We start from the raw sequence: 18,339 nt of genomic DNA on the forward strand, positions 1-18,339 counted from the left end.
GAAATGATGTATTATGTCCTCATATAGTTACGCGGAAGAGAGAAGACGAAAATAATGTTTTGCGGGAAAAACTCTCTCTCATATAGCTTGTAATCATTGTATACAATCCTTTTGCATTTACAACAAAAGAGATATGTTTAATGTATCGCAAAGTAAACGCTCGCTCAACACATGCACTTATCTAGCGTACATAGGAAAGCCGTCCTTAGATAGTCATAACAGAACTTCAAACCTTATGAAAATAAACTAATTCTATATCGCAAACATTGACAACTTCCCTAGATAGTCAATGTGTTGTCCATGAGCCTGTACTTGAGAGACATATCTATTTCTTTGGTTTTTTCCGTGTGTTTTTTCTTTTTATCAAATATATTTTTATCCTTTTTATATATCGCCTCTAGTTTCATTGACTTTTATTTTGTATTGCACATCAGCATTTTTTAGCATCACCAAGACAATTCACACAAACACATCAACGGTTTTGTTTCAACCAATTTAACTAAAACTTATGTACTTCTATACAAGTTGTAACTTCAAAAGCTTGAAGGGCATTCATCGTGGCTTACAACAACAACAACATGTACTGTTGGCGTCAGGGGTCTTGCGTAGACCAGTAAGTGGTCGAATGAAACAGGAGAATGAATCGAAAAAACAAGAGATCCAGAGATAGCCCAATTACACTGAGAGACCTTGTCTGGTTCTATTTCCCTTCTTTATCCTTTTCCTCTTAATCATAATATCTAAGATAGATTTAACAACGACTGTCTGAGAAATGGCGATAACAAACTTAACTGTCAAAATCAGACCAACAAAAAATTAAATGTCATAACATGAGAGGGCATACATGTATGTAAACACTGAAAAATATTTGTTTAATACTTCTGAAGAAATAACGATAAGAAACTCCATCTGTCAAAATCCGGCTTGACCACCTGTCCGCCATTTTGTTCTGCTGACCAATCTCAAAATTAATACAGCGTTTTTAAAGACTGGAAACGCTTTTAAAGCGAATCTTCAGTATTGGCCAAGATTACAATTGTTTGACATTATTAACACCAAGTAAGAGGACAAACTTGAATAAACTTGGAAGACGAATACAATATAGCTCAAATCTTCGGCACGTTAATTCAAAATTTTTTTTTTTTAAATGGACAAATGAAGATGAAATGAAATTTATTCTCGGCATCAGAAGAAGGTATATGCCTACATTTATATATATATATATCTCATTGTGTTGGTCTAGAGTAACTATATATTCTTTCAAGTTAAGTCGCTTGTTATCTACAAAGAGCTGATACTGTATTTAATTATATTTTACTGTGACGAGCTCTGTATTATATGTCAGACAATATGTCTTGTAACTGTATATTTATATCGATCGTACTAGCCGGAAGTTATTTTTGTTTTTGTTTTCAATAATCATCTGTTTGGCACAACTTTCACTTTATGTCCTAATTTTATAGAGATTCTGTAAATCGTCTGTTTCAAGATGATATTTTTTATTTTTAATGAAAAGTTTTTACAAAATTCTTAAATATTTTTGTTTTTGCTCCCCTTGATAAACATTATTTCAGCCAATCATATTTCGACTATTTTGACAGCTCGGAGCTGTCATCTTCCGAATATTTCGGTAGAAATCGGCGAGAAGACGACACTTAAATCAGTTGATCATTGCAGTTGGCCTCAAATTCAAGGTAAATATGTATGTGCTGACCGTCAGAGATGTCAATATACGTATCGGCGACTTTTCGATGGGTATACGTACAAAGGATTTTTTGTTATGTCTCTTAGCGGAGGCGATAAATATGCCCAACGGCACGATGTCAATGTAAACAAATACTCGTGAGCAAGCATGCTTACTTTGGAGACGATACTTCTGTGTTTTATTCGGCCCGTTTTGTGTTTTGCTATCTGTTTTAAATCCATAAGTAAAACATAATTAACTTTATTTCATATAAGCACCCATTGATATACGTTCATCTACTTCTAAAATCGTGCTTTGATGGAGACGTGTATAGTACTTTTGTTTGAAAATTCGTCTCTGAACATGTTCAGGCACCTTGACCTGACCTGGGCTAACTGCCTGGGAGAGCAGTAAATAGGGCAGAGTAATAGGTAAAGTTGTACACTAACTCTATTCTTCAATAAATATTCATGTAGGTATGACTTTTTTCAAAAGACAATGTTATATTTGTCCAATATTTGTTAATTGATATTGGTTGATACACTGTACAATTGACACAGTAAAACTGAGTGATTATTTGGCTGGTATTTTATTTGCCACATATTTAAATATCTATGATATAACTAAATGTAATGGCATTTAATTTCAAACCACGTGAAAAAACACTTCTTTTGATTTATATTAAGTCACTGAATAGAAATTAGATGAACTTAAATCATGTTTGTATACATAAGATGTATCTCTGTTCACAATGGTTGTATAATTACAAAAACAGAGTAAATTATAACATTTCTGATTTGTTTGTCTATTAAAAGTAATCTTAAATATGTCAATGTAACATTGTATTCCATTGTGGATTTAAACAGTAATATTACTTACATAAGGCACCTACCTCTCTGTACATTACGTATAATGTACCTTGTATCTGAAGATGATATTGAACATGCACTTGTACAATATGAGTATCAGTAAGTTTTTGTAAATATACGACTTTAAAGAAGTACAATTTATCTAATTAATATAAGTAAGTCTGGAAAACTGCCATTTCTTGGTTTTACTTCAAGAAACAAGCTAGTAGCAGTATCTTGACTTCATTTTCTTGTCTTATTGAAGTCCTTTCTTCAATAAAAACATAGGAAGGAAAAGGGACTGTCAAGTTGTATTTGTTTCCATATTGTAAGTCCTTGACTGAGGTTAATGTTATATCCAGAAGATATTGGTTTATGCACCAGTGGTCTTATAGTTCGGTTTCTAAATGAGTTTTGTTTCAAAATTTGTTGTATTGACAAAGGCCAAAATTTCCTTGGCAGTTAATATAAGTGTCAGCTGTTCAGTCAGGAAATCCTTAAATGTATGGTGACAGCATGGGGCTGAATGTATCAAGGATTGTTTACAAACATCATTTCAGGACTGAGTCGTACTGAAGACAACATTTGAACCTAAGGTTACATAGTATTAAAAATGCAAGGCAGATAATTAATTGGGTCAGTGGATGAATATCGATCTGAGGGGTGAGAAAGTTAAATTCATTTGTCACTTGTGTTCATGAAGAAATACATATTTTGAGATTGCTTTCTGTTAACCTTATAGCTGTTGAGATGAAGATTTGATTATTAATGTATAAGGGAATGTAAGTTACAGTGTACTAAAAAGCACATAGGTCCAAAGGATTTCCATAAGGTATTTGATGAATAAAAAAATCAAGTCAAGAAAATATTAAACTCTTGAAATAAGGTTATCAAAGAACATTTTAATGACAGACCTATTGAATCAATGTTTACTTTTTATGTCATATAATTAATAGTTAATTGTTCAAGTCTGGCAAAAATTTAATGTTTAATCTGTCCCAAATGTTTGTTAGAGAAGACATTTGGTAATTAGGTTATACAAAAACATATATCTGTTTCAGGTAACAAGTTGGAAAAAATTAGAGTAGGTAGGCGAAAATCTGCATTATAACAAATCATTTTATATTTTTGAGAAAAATTTTGACATTATAGTGCTTGTTTGATAATTACTTTAAAAGTTTGGAGTAGGCCCAAAATATTAAGGGTAGGTAGAGTTATCACAAACATGAAATGTTTTGTGTTTGGCCTTATGTGTTAATCGTCCTGTATTATTCCTTCCTGTGTTATTGTTGGAATATTGTTATGTAGTCCGAGTGTCCATGTCACACTTCAAATTCTAACTTAAAATAATGTGCTATCAGTTTTGTATTGTTGATTAGTTAGATACCTGAAAAAAAAATGGGGTAAAGGTTTTTAAAGGCTGGTTATTGAAATATCATTCAGGCATCTTGCCTTGTCATAGGAAGCAGTGTTTATTAAATAATCTCAAAACTTGTATGCTATTGTCTATTTGTTGTGGCATGATGCCAATGTTAATGTATTGTTTTGTTTAAGCTGTACATGTATATTGTATTCTATTGAATAATAGATATGCATGTTAACATATACAACATATGAGGAAAAAAGCCAAGCCTTATAATAAACCCCTCCATATAATGTACATCTAGGGTATATGTTTATGTATATTGTACTGTTAGTAAAATTACTAACAAATGTTAATTGATTTCACTGTCCTGTAATAGCTTGGCAACCCCATACTTAGAGTCATGTATCAGCCCACTGTATTGTTTTATAAATACAGTATGTACTTTAGAGGAATAAATCTCATTTTCTGTAAAAATTATTCTATAAATAAATCTTTGCATGTACTTGAAAATTATCATCTGTACACTATTGTACAATAATGTGCCTGGACCGTTAAAATTAGGTATAACTTCCGATATGTTGTTCAGTGAAATAATATAAAGTGCCCATTAAGTATTATTCCATACTTGAGTGCTGCTAGTATGTGTACACACTGTATCAATTTGTTAAAAAGTGATACTGTTGTTCAGGACAGCTATCCAAGAAGCTCTAATTAAGCAGTAAATGATCACCAAGTATTTTATAGTTAGAGATTTATCAATTAATCATTTGTTTATCTATTTATAAGGTCTTTCAACTCAAAACCTCCGAATGTTTTGTGTCTGTATCTTTAACATTATTCACAGATCAGTAACAGTTTTCCAGTGGGTAACCCTGTGTTACAATAACTATAAAGACTGTCCTCTTGAGACACATATTGTTGGAGACGATAAACCATCATTTCTCTGTGATTGATCCAATATGTCAACATTGTCCATAGCTTGTGTAATACACACTTCATCTAGTTATGAGTGTGATACATCACACAGCTTTCAGTATTGGTTACAGTAGAATTAAATCCCAAGATGACTGAACTGTCAGATCAATATTATATCCTGTATGTAGTCATTCTACACTGGTATTAGATGATAGCATCTATACAGTTGGATCCAGTCATCAGCTTAGGAGAATGATATGTAAGTTAACTTCTGTGTAGTGTACCAAGTGACTTATACAGAAAGGTTAGATACCTTGGCAATTCTCTACAATCTATCCAAACTTTTACAGAATACGTTTTAACTCAAACAAAACAAAAACAAGTAATGTGTTTCGCCAAATTGAAAAAGAAAATCTTTTACAAAAACAAAAGAGGTTCAAACAGACAATTCAAGCAATGTTTGGTTTTTTTTAGCCATATTGTAAGTCCTCTTCCTTTCAAAATGTTGGTAAAAGTCACAAAATATAGTATTCTTGGCATTAAATGAGAAAAAGCATGAAATCCTTTCACATAAGTCTTAAACATTTGAGGTTTGTTTATAAGTTCAGAAATATTTATAAAATAATTCTTCATGCATTGCCAAGTTGCCCATTATAGTGTATTAATTTTGATGGTTTAAAGTCTCTAAACATGCTGATTTAGTTATCTTTACACCATCTACATGTTCTGGATGTGTGGTTGTGGTCTGAGGCCAGGAGTTTTGTAATTTCCTGCATACCAAAGATTATCAATGGCTTTCTCAAGAAATAAAATCGGTCCCAGTGGACATTGACTGCAAGTTATTTTATCATCAGTTAACTTTGGTTTATAATTTTACATCCAATACATGATGTAAGCAATCTATTTTTTCAAATTTCAAAAGTTTTGCTGGACTTAAACTCATGACAGATTTCATAAGAAACTTTTACGATAAGTTAACCATCATTCTGTACACAGATGAGTATATACATTTGTACAACAGTGCCACACATTAAAGTAACTAGTCTGAAGTGTGTGATACAGTGCACATCCGTTGCAGCATCATTATTGAAGGCTTGGAACAACCATGACTCCTTGTCAAAGTAGCTCTTACACTTGACAAATCATATTGGCGTTAATAAACAGTTTCCGGTTTTTTTTCTTTCACATAGATTAGTGAAGTAAAAAACCTGCTGATCATTTTCATAATTTTTTTTTTTTTTTTTTAAAAAGATTATGATAAAAGTTTGACTACCCTAAAGATTAGGTGTCATTATTCCCAAGTTCATCATTAGTACTGAACTGAAGCAAAAGTATTTATGTCTTGCAAAAAACTTCCTTGTTTAAGTAGATAACACATTTAATCGAAACTGTTTCTGAAATAAATGTTTTTCATTATTAAGCTGCTGTATGTACCTGTACACAACCATAAGCAAAGTGTGTACAGTTCTATGTTCATAGGAAAAATGGTGTATTGTATTCAACTACTCGTCCACAGCTTAATATTTAACAAACAAATGTATTATTCAAAGTTTTAATATAAACTTCAAGTCAGGTAGCTGACAAATATACCAAGAATGTGTGTTCGATGATATCATGAGAGTTGGGTTACAACATAGAATTGAAAGGTCTGTGTAGCTATACTTCCTCAAGTAGAGTATATAACTATATAACTATAGCTATTAACTTCTACACAGGGAAATAACAACTGTCAATATGTTACCTTTCCAACTCTTACAGACAGCACCTGCTCTTCTTTGCTTGACTTTATTTTAGCTTTATTTCATACTAAGTCCTGCTTAGTTTGAGTTAACGAGGTTCAACTGTATATTGTATTTCAATACTAGTTGGCAGACAGATTAAATAGCCCTGTGAGTCATTATCCATGTAAATATACATGTATAATAGTTGATATTAATGATCTAAACAAGGGACGATCAGCAACTTGGAAATGAGACATTGCCATATTGGAAGATTTGTTTATCACATATCTCAGAGCCTTGACAGAATTTATGTGAATCATAATATCAGATGTGAAAATAAACTTCTCTTGGCAGTATTCTGCATGGCAGATTTGCCAAAAATAGAAGATTAAGATATCAAGATGTATGGTTAGAATTCTTAAATGTGAATGTTAGACATGATTTTATTCACGATTCAGTTACAATAAATTGTAATTATCAAATGGTTATAACAAGGCTGGTTGATAAGTTATGAGCCACATATCAAAGGGTTTGAATTTTGGAGGACACATTGCATTATTTTTCAACATAATCTCCTTCAGTATCTATACACTATTGCCAGTGATGTTTAAGGACCTCAATGCCACTTTTAAAGAAGTCCTTTTCATGACCATTCAGAAAGTCCTCCACTGCATGTATGATGTTACCATATGACTAAAAGTGGGTTCTTGAAATGGCCTTTTCCAATTTTGGAAATAGACCAAAATACTGAAGGAGCGAGATCAGGCAAATAAGGCAGATGCTCAATCAATTCAAAGCCACAATCATTAATGGCAGCCATGGCAATAACAGACTTGTGAACAGGGACGTTGTTCTGGTGGAACAACACACCTTAACAGAGTTTTTTGTGGTACTTGAGCTTAGTATTTTCTCTTAACAACCTAAGAAGTGATGCATAAAATGAGCCATGGATTGTTTGTCACTTTTGCAGATAATCTACCATCAGAATACCATCAGCATCCCAGAAAGCCAAGGCCATCATGTTTCCAGCTGATGGAACAGTCTTTGCCTTCTGTGTTAGAGATAAACCAGGGTGCTTCCATTATTTAGAATGTTGTTTTGCCTCAGAGGTGAAATGATGGACCAACTTTTCATCCATAGTCACAAACCACTGCAGAAAGCTCGCAGGATCTGCCTCTAAATGGTTCAGAAAGGCACGCGACAAAGTTCGCTTGGTGTGCTTCTGATCAACTGTCAGAAGTCTTGGTACCTAACAGGCTGGGAGCTTTCTTATTGCAAGATATTTCATAAGAATGGAATGTACTCTTTCTTGTAAAATCCAAACTGTACTGGCTATGTATCTCTGTATAACTTGCATGTCAGCCATAACAGTATCATGAACTTTATTGTTCATTTCTGGGGTTGTAACAGTGACAGGCCATCCTTGTTGGGCATCAACCCCAAGGCACTGACTGCTACTCTCAAATTCCGCAATCCACATTTTCACTGTAGCATATGAAGGGGCATCATTTCCTAGTGTTGCTACCATATCAGTATGGATATCCTTAGGTACTAGACCTTTCTTATGCAAATATTGAATCACTGCTCTTTCAGCGATTTTGTCCGTTTTTCAAAATCACTTGCCTTGTTTACTTTAGAGTGCTATCCCCTCAACATAAACTGACCAAATGACACCAGTCTTCGAGTAAGCAGCCTTAAACAGTCAGGGAATAGTAGAGCTGAAAACAGATATCCCTGCCTAATTTCTTCAATACAAGGCTCACTACTTGTCAGTCAGCCCTCGAAATATGACCTGCTATTACAGGTAGTCATGACCAGTTAGTTATGATCCTAGATTGAATCAGGTTACATCTAACTGGTACCATATAGTTTAGGAAATTGGAATTATCTGGAAGAGGTCAGAATGGTTTTAGGTTTAGGAAAGGATTTACTGGACAACAGAAATATCCATTGTCTAAAAACTCCTACTGAACTGATATGTCCTATACATATATATGTACTATTCAATTAGCCTTTATATGGAAAGCTGGTACTTAAAGCATTCGTAACATGGTTGTCTGTAGGCATCGAGCAGCTGTAGAGCATTCAGCATCTCAAATTATTAGGGTCTATTTCAGAAGCACTTAAAATTAAACATTTCACATTCTGTATAACACATTATTCTTTTTGCATTAAGCATTTTTGCATAAAGCATTTAGTGTAACACATTTCAGCACAAAACATGGAGCATAACACATTTTGCATTAAGCATTTATCATATTCAATTACAGAGACTGTCCCAAACAAAATAAATAAATGGCAACAAGGCTCAACACTTATATATGACAACACAGCCAACTAAACACTTATATCCCTCAAAAAGACATTGTGTAATATTTTCCAATGACTTAAGTTGGTCATTTTGAAATTTTTAAATAAATCAGAATTAAAGATAAAGTATTTAGCATTAAAAATTTGGCACAAAGTAATTTGTGTAAAGCTAGCAAATAGCTTGTCATACCAGCTTTCCATATCTTCACTAGGATAACGATGATATCTACAGAACGATATGCATTTTGTTACGTTCTATAGCTATATTTTGTGATCCTGGCATCAGGTGAAGTAATTTATTGTTAAAAATGTCAGTTTAGGTCAGTGGGAAAAAGAGAATGCAGAAGTGAGAACGGGCCCAGAAAGATAAAGATTAAATATCCTTTATTTCTATGATTACATGGTTCAGAGCTTTTAATCCCAAACTCTAGAAATTTCAGGTGTTTTGGTAATTAAATAGAAAATTCAAAATTATACATGAATTGCAAATTGCCGTATCTCAGATACCCTCAAGAAGATGGAGGCGGGTGGGTTGGCTTGAAGAGGGGTTAGAATTGGAGATGGGGATTTCTTTCTGCAGAGGAACCCAGAGGAAATTACTAAATAATTGACATTTAATAAGACTTTGAAAAGATTCTTAAATACACAACAATCGATTCAATGTGGCATTAACTGTGATCACCTTTTGGAGTCTTATATAAAAACATGGCTTAATGTTTGAGTATACTACAGGATAATACAGAAATCATTATCAACAAACTCAATTATGTAGACATCCATCACATAATTACATATACAGATATAGATTTCATGTCACTTTTATCACGCAGAATTTGACACTAGCTACTATGTAAAGTGCTCCTGTGATAGCGAGCCATAATCGTTTTGGTCTCTACGTCTGTTGGAATGGTGGTGTCTGACAATGCACTGTAATGTATTTGTGGAAGTTTAAACTGAATCTCATTGAAACTTTATGTAAATTATGCTAACTGTACTTAAATGCTGGGGATTGACCTTTTGAAGTTGAGTGTAGCACAGAATGTGGTAACAAATTTCAATTCTATGTCACTTGAGCCAATACTGAGGATTTATAACTAATACTGTTACTCACCCACTGAAGTCATTGGTCCCAAAAAGTGTAAACAAGTTGGGTAAATACTTCTAATGGTAAATTGCATGTGAATTACTAAAAAGGTAAGCACTTTGTTGATCTTGAAGGAATGATATGGACAATACAACTTAATATAGTTTGTTGATAAACATTTGTTAAGTGAAGCATTCATTGATGCATTTTAAACCTAAGTTTCCTCAAAGATGTATATGTTAATATGAAAGTTTTCTTTTTTTATGTTGGCAGTGATAGATGTATAGGAAAAGTAATGTTAAAGGACTGAATAGGAAAATTATCAGATTGTGACATAAGTAATGTACATCATCACTTCTCAGCATGACATTGTGTGGAAATGTTTGGCAAAAGTGGATACCTTGATCATAAGTTCTAAATTTACTGTCACAGTAGCTTTTGTTTTGTCTTCTAATAGCTTTGAAAAATTCATCCTCATCTGAGCAAGTTCATATTCAACAGGCTTGATATGGTATTATGGTTGTGGTTACCAATTTGTACTGTTTAATGGAAACATTTGATAAAATCTTATACCATGTAAAATCTTATACCATGTAAAATCTTAAAGAAAGTGCATTTTTCATGTTCATGCAAGTTAAATTTTAGAGTGTTTTCATCATTGAAGGTTTAAAATTCAGATACAGTTTTAAAAAAAACAACATAATCCACCTTCTTTTTATACACACTTACAATGTACAGTGTTAATAGTATATATATACAATGAAGTGATATGGCCTTTGAGTGCATTGTAGGCAAACATTACATAATGGTAGCACACACATTTTTAGAAAAAAAACTTCTTCTAAAAAAGCTATAGGACTGAGAGTCATAATATTTGGCTTACATGAGGGATCTAAGGAATGGATGGAGTGTGGTACGTAAATTCACCTTTGACGTACTGTTAAAGTTAATGTCACCAATTAAAGCACTTTCCTTGAAGGACTGGTATGTGAACTAGAACACATATAAACAGTTAAATGACCTAATTAATTTATCTTTCGCCACTTTATTGATGGTGTTGTTTTAAAAACACATGCAGGTCAGGGAAATGCTTTGAAAAAGATTTAGATATATATAACTCTTTTGATTCTACAAGAATCCAGAAGTAAATTCAACCTGCTGTAGTATGTACATTTATTCAGGGTAATGAAGACATGAACTTTGGAGAACCATTGATTTTCTTTATCACACCTATATATATACCCATTGTAAAGGCTATGGGGACCTGCTTTGTCCTCATGTTAAAGTTCAGTTGTTGGCATTTGATAAGTTTTATACCTTATCCACTGTTATCTCTTCTTATTGGAAATGAAAGACGAAAATGGAAGTGGCTTTTACCACTATCTTCAATACAACAATAGGATTTTAATAAGCATCCCTATAACAACAAGGACATTACATATATATTTGTACTGAAGCCTGATCTTTTACTTGGCTGAATAGAGCATGAATGTATCTGTTACATATACTTTACACAGAAATGAGACATTTTATATGTGAGATATATACCTAATTTTGTAGTATGATCGCTGTGTTTCACATATAGATGGTCTGATTCTTATGGTAGGTGTTCCTTGATATTTTAATTCCTCTTCTGGATATATTGATGTGTGCTTTACTGTCTTACTCAGTACATGTTACACAATACTAGTTCATGCTTCAGCTTGTAGCAGGGCAGATATAGAATGAATTGAGTGTCAGGTGCTTGTGATTCATACCTTCTGTAACATAAAGAAAGCCACTGGAGGCAAGAACACTTTATTATTATTTAACACTAAGTCATTTAACACTCTTTACAATTTATCTATACTAGGAGCATCAGATGTTTTAAAACCTGAAGAAATATTAGGCAGCACTCCTCACTGCAGCAGCAGGGAGTCCTAGGGCAGACAACCCAGTGAACTGGTGTTAATTACCTCCCTTTTTTTACAACAACTGGTAAGTATCTTCTTATTTTTTTTTCATGTCTGATACTTTGTAAATACTTTTGAAATATTTTGATGTATGAAAAAGCCAATGTACGTACTGAATATTTTTTAAAAAACCCAAAATACTACCTTGTTTTGTACTTCTATGTATTTATGATATAAGCTTCCTACCTGAGACTATCTAATTTTATTTAGAAAATTAATTTCATTAAAAGCATTTATGATACAATATGGATCTGGTAAACCTGCACATTTTTACAGCGGATTGATTTCTGACTTGAGACAAATGTGCTGTATTAGTCCCACAAGATAGTTCAGATTTTAATTTTCATTATCACTTTAATGATAAACTGACGAGGATGCTATAGATGAAGTATAGTATTAGAAAAATATAAATTAATTAAAAATTCAAAAACTTAATTAATAAAAACTGCCCTTTTGTGGAACATGTTCATAGTGATACATTCAACACAGAATATCATCCTGTAGCTGGAATAACAGATGGAACCTTACGGTACACCATTTCATACAGCGAGACTTTCCTTATGAGCAGTTTTCCAATTAATGGTATTAATGTTGCCAGGGCAACTAGATATTGATTGAAAGAATTTTTGGCCAATGATTTTGGAGTCAATTTTCCTTGTGTAAACAGTTCTAGGGGGATAATCAGCAGGTTGATGTTCTTCTCCTTTTATGTATAACTATATAGCCATTTGTTAACATGAAACTCTTGTCAATGTACCATGCTTATGTATAGGATTGTATATATGACTCGCAAATAAATATATGATATTGAGTAATAATAGATATAGTGTATGACAAAAACTGAACAGCTGACCTGTCAAAGCATTAGATATATGTTGATGCATGCAGTCTTTATACACATATTAAATCCATATTTCCTGAAATTGAATCATTGACCATATTTTATTTCCATATGCCATTTACTGATGTGGTTAACTTTATCAGAACAAAACAAGACAAAAAATAACTGATTTAAAAAAAAAAAAATGTTCTCATGCCATGTCAAAAAATTCAGATTTTTTGTGACATTAGATTGTCTAAAATAAGTTTGTGGTTTGAAAATTAATTTTTGTGTAAAAAGGTCAATTTTGAAGCCATCTTGTCTTAAACGCTTGTTTAGTATTGGTACCAAAAATAACAGTCTGCATTTGTCCTTGTTTGTTAACAAGTTCTCTTTAAAGCTGTTTGTAAGAATAGCTGGTGTATGAATAATGAGAAATTGATCATGTACATCTTTTCTGGGACAAATTACTTAAACTACCAAGAGGATAAACAATTCATTTGTATAGACTGAATATTGATTATAAGCCTCTAGCAAAAGTGTGTACATGTCCATAATCTGAAAACACCATCTTGAGTATAAAACATTAATGAGAGATAGTAGTAAGAATCTACTCTACCTTTATCTTTGCTTCTTTCTTTAAGTATGTGTGTTGTGATTTGTAAAATCTGACAAAGAAAACTATTTTTTTGTGCTTTTCACTTGCCTTACATGAGTACTTGTGGAAATATATAATTCTCGGAAACTATCATCTTTATATTACAAAACTTCCAAAACAAGATATCAGCTTATATGTTAGTAACTGTTGCCTGTCTCTTTGGGGAGTACCCACATGGCTGAGCTGGTGACTCTTATACATTTTCATGTCTCATGAGTGAATTAAACCCCGATCTCCTAGGTGAAATGTGAATGTGTTACTATTTGGCTACTGGACCACAGAAATGACCCAGTCTTATGCAGGCAAGTGGGGGAGATAAGTATTGTGTAGGAAAGAAAGCACTGAGATAATGGTGGAAGAATAAAGAGAACAGAAAGAAAGAGAGATGCACAAGAGAAAGAAAGCAGCAAATGAGTTGAATGAAGGAGAAGAAAACTGATTCTTGATTGAAATCTGAAGTGTCCCCTGCATGATCACACGCAAACAACATAAAATGTCCCATGCCTGGAGTACCAGTAATGCACAGTGATGTGTACAGAAAGAGCCCTATAAAATATTCATGCTGAATATCTTCCACTGGGTCTGATACAACAGGGGATGTGGGTGTGAAGGGACACATTTTTTTACCGTGAAGGAACTGATCATTACCATGCAGTATTGATTGTGGAGTTATGTTTTTTACTTGACTTTCCATCTGCTTGCTCTCTGTGTATACTGTAATGTAGAGGAGGCTGAAGCTACTTTAGGTGAGCAGCATGTCGTGTTGTTCTGTTTATTGTGTCTGATGATGTGATGGAGGACCTGTTGTTGTTGCTGCAGAGTAGATTCATAATTATAACCTGCCATGTATGGTCTGATTACTTTATACCAATACATTCAAAGGGAAATAACTCCTTTTCACCAGGTGAGATTTTTTATCTAGTCTCTTTATATTTGTGAGTATAAACAGAATGAAAAAAAATGTATAAATGATATAACAAAATGATGTGAATGGATCTTTACTATATATCACAGAATCAAGCCTTAATCAATTATGTAAATATTCTGTGAAAACAAAAGAAAAGAAAAGCTATTAGTTGTCTGTCAATTGGAGAAAATGTTACCAGTTTAAATCTATGGTTTTAAAAAAAATTATGAAATAATGTATCATGTTGATTATTTACCAGGGAATATGGATACTGAACCATCAGATATTTTAGGCTGTTATATCAATTGGATTGTCAAGATATTTTGGTTTTGCAAATGCCAAGGATTGTTTTGTGTGTGTGCATTATATATATGGTACACTGCTGCCTCTGTGGCATAGGAAGGCTAATTATGTCATCTTAATGTCATTGATGTGCCAGCTACTTAATCATTATGGAAAATTCTCTCCAGATGAACTATCACATGTACATCAAAACATAGAATGGAGGACCCATGGTATATGATTTATGAGACTTTATCAGAATGCACCCTTCTATACTGTATTCTATTGGGATTCTATGACACATTTTTTATAATTTGGACAGATGCTACAATCAAGCTCAGTCAGTAGGCTTGTTTTTCTAAGAAATTTGATGTGGTTATGCCCTAAGTGCTCTGGACAGCCCAGGTAATAGCCTTCCTGCATAATGTTCAGTGATCAGTACATAGCCACCAGCTACTACATTTGTGATGTGACTGATTACTTACACACCCTCCTTCACCTTCTTGTACATGAAAGTAAAGAACATAACAAAAACATGACAAACATGACCGTATGTGTTTTTTTGTCTTGGTTGAATTTACCTGAATATAGAAATAAAGGAAAGGGTCACTTTCAGTTTTATAAGCCCAAAGTCCCTTGGTCCCCTCCTTCATTACCCTAATTATCAAGGGCGGATGGCTGGTTCAGTGGAAACACACTCGCCTTTCACCAAGGTGTCCAGTGTTTGATTCCTGGTATGGATATGAAAAGGTATGAGGTCACTTGCCTGACCATATGGGTCTTCTGTAGGTACTCTGGTTTCCTCCCAGAGTATAGACCTCTCATGCGCTTCCATTGGGGAAAGTTTTTTTCAAAGTTATTGTTGTAAGATAAACAAAGTTGGATTTATTATGAAAAATGCATCATACGCCCATCTTCTGTACAATAAAATGATTGTTACACACACATATATACTGTGGCCTTACCTATCACTTATACATGAATGTCCAGACAGGTGTGGCAATAGGTTTTTATGTTTATAGTGGCCTTACCTATCACTTATACGTGACTGTCCAGACAGGTGTGGCAATAGGTTTTTATGTTTATAGTGGCCATACCTATCACTTATACGTGACTGTCCAGACAGATGTGGCAATAGGTTTTTATGTTTATAGTGGCCTTACCTATCACTTATACGTGACTGTCCAGACAGATGTGGCAATAGGTTTTTATGTTTATAGTGGCCATACCTATCACTTATATGTGACTGTCCAGACAGGTGTGGCAATAGGTTTTTATGTTTATAGTGGCCTTACCTATCACTTATACGTGACTGTCCAGACAGGTGTGGCAATAGGTTTTTATGTTTATAGTGGCCATACCTATCACTTATACGTGACTGTCCAGACAGGTGTGGCAATAGGTTTTTATGTTCATAGTGGCCTTACCTATCACTTATATGTGACTGTCCAGACAGGTGTGGCAATAGGTTTTTATGTTTATAGTGGCCATACCTATCACTTATATGTGACTGTCCAGACAGGTGTGGCAATAGGTTTTTATGTTTATAGTGGCCATACCTATCACTTATACGTGACTGTCCAGACAGGTGTGGCAATAGGTTTTTATGTTTATAGTGGCCATACCTATCACTTATACGTGACTGTCCAGACAGGTGTGGCAATAGGTTTTTATGTTTATAGTGGCCATACCTATCACTTATATGTGACTGTCCAGACAGGTGTGGCAATAGGTTTTTATGTTTATAGTGGCCATACCTATCACTTATATGTGACTGTCCAGACAGGTGTGGCAATAGGTTTTTATGTTTATAGTGGCCATACCTATCACTTATATGTGACTGTCCAGACAGGTGTGGCAATAGGTTTTTATGTTTACATCTGATATTTGTGAACATGTTTATTTTAGTTACATGTAGTGATTAAGCCATAAAAAATGTAAATATGTGGTCTATAGTGTGTAGTGTAAATGAAACTACTCAGAAAAAATTCAAATATGTTTGCCAATGTCCAACATGGATGTTTAGAAATTTCAAAATATCTTGTTTTGAAAGGTTTCTGTGTGTTTATGAAAATGGTTCAGGGAATTCTGAAGACATTATATCTGTCCATAAAAACATTGTGATCATTATAAAACTACTGTTTGTAATCTTGGCTTGCCTGACTTCCCTAAAACGATGGTTTCTTGTACGATAAATAATGTTTTACTGCTGGTTTTATTGCCCAGATGTGAATACAACTGAAAGGATTGTCAAAATAAATTTATCTAATTAGGAATGTATACTGGGGTTTTTTCGCCCTTGTACCATTACTTACTAATTAGCCTCGTGTTCATTTGCCCCCTGATGACTATGTAAAAGGTTTATATAAGTATAATAAATTTCAGTTCCATCTTAGATTTGTCTTTCCTGTTCACGTATGAAAAGGGCTGACATTAAACAGGGGTAAACATTTTAATATATACAGTATTATGGTTTTTGCATTAATTAAATTGATCCAAATATATCTAACTAATTAGACATGAAGTGTTGGAAATTAAAATAAATCACTTGACACTCTTTTTACTGTTCTAATATATCAGCCCGAAATCTTAACATTCCTCCTTGAAAGCAAATTCATTGTTACCTAAATGTGGGTATTGAGACTTGAACCAACATGTTTCTAACCTGTGGGTGTTAAATTCTATAATAAGTTAAGTTAAATGTCCTATTAAGCTGGAAACAGACTGTATTAGTATTAGCAATGATGTGGAAAAAATGTTATACTAAATTCTGATCTCAGAATATCCAAAAATTATCTTTTTTTTTCAATTTAGTTATAGATCACGAACTTTAAATGTTAAGGTCAATTTGTAAAATAAGATTGTGCTGCCATATATTTGAACCTTCATGTTTTATTGTCAACTTCACCTATAAATTCTACTCAGTATTCAGCTTTTAATCAAAGAATTGCTATAGCACATGCCACATTTTAATTAGAAATTGACAGAAAATTACATATATATGACCTATTCATTTGCTAATACCATGCTAATTCCAGTACTCTTTCTATATACACATTTGTGTGTACATATTGAAAGGTGATTAGTGGAAGGTATGTACAGGTATACCTGTATACAATGGGGAACTTTTAAAAAGTGAACTCCTGGTTCTCTGAGTTAAACAATGACTCTAACATAAAGTAGATTACTGTTGTCAATCGTTAGTACTTGTGATAATAGATATCATTATGAATAGTCTTTTTTTGTGTCTAGACAATATATATTCGATGGAGTTCCACCCTTTTTAATGACAAGTACCATATTTATTCCAATGACTATTATACAGTATGTACACCTGGGCCTAGGTTACGTCCTGGTATATGGTACCTAGCTCATTATGTTTATATATGTATATAGTTTAAAGCATTGTAGAAGTGACCCTGATAAACTTCTGTTGTTAGACATGTCAGCTGAGTTCACAGTCTACTGGTTGTTCGTTTGAAGTTCAGATAATTTTACTTTTATCAATATATTGGATAAATAAGGGAAAATCTTTTTTTTTTTTATAAAAGTCACACTGGTTTTGTTTCAGGTGTTAATGTTTCAACTTTACTGTGCAAGTCTGAAGCTTAACACCTTCATGTCAACATTATAATAACATGTTTTCTGATTTTTGTATGTTTATCATGGGGAGAAAACAAAATTATTTACACTTATATAATGGTGTTGATCAGCTGTGATTAATTCACTGCTGTCAATATTTTGTATACTGTAAGTGTATATGTGTGCCTATAAAGAATGAAGTTGTCCAGT

General features: G+C 33.3%; 1 protein-coding gene across 1 annotated transcript in view; it reads left to right on the forward strand.

Annotated features, from left to right (window-relative positions):
* The first annotated feature begins 1,641 nt into the window (after nucleotides 1-1,641).
* LOC132550398 (tubby-related protein 3-like) overlaps nucleotides 1,642-18,339 on the forward strand; it is a 57,198-nt gene continuing 40,500 nt past the window's right edge. The window contains exons 1-2 of the mRNA XM_060214461.1: nucleotides 1,642-1,694; nucleotides 11,781-11,905. The gene's annotated coding sequence lies outside the window, so the exon portion shown is untranslated. The remainder of the gene's footprint in view (nucleotides 1,695-11,780; nucleotides 11,906-18,339) is intronic.

The sequence above is a fragment of the Ylistrum balloti genome, unplaced genomic scaffold, assembly GCF_031769215.1.
Source record: "Ylistrum balloti isolate Yb309-2 unplaced genomic scaffold, AGI_CSIRO_Ybal_v1 Utg370122, whole genome shotgun sequence".
Lineage (NCBI taxonomy): Eukaryota > Metazoa > Mollusca > Bivalvia > Pectinida > Pectinidae > Ylistrum > Ylistrum balloti.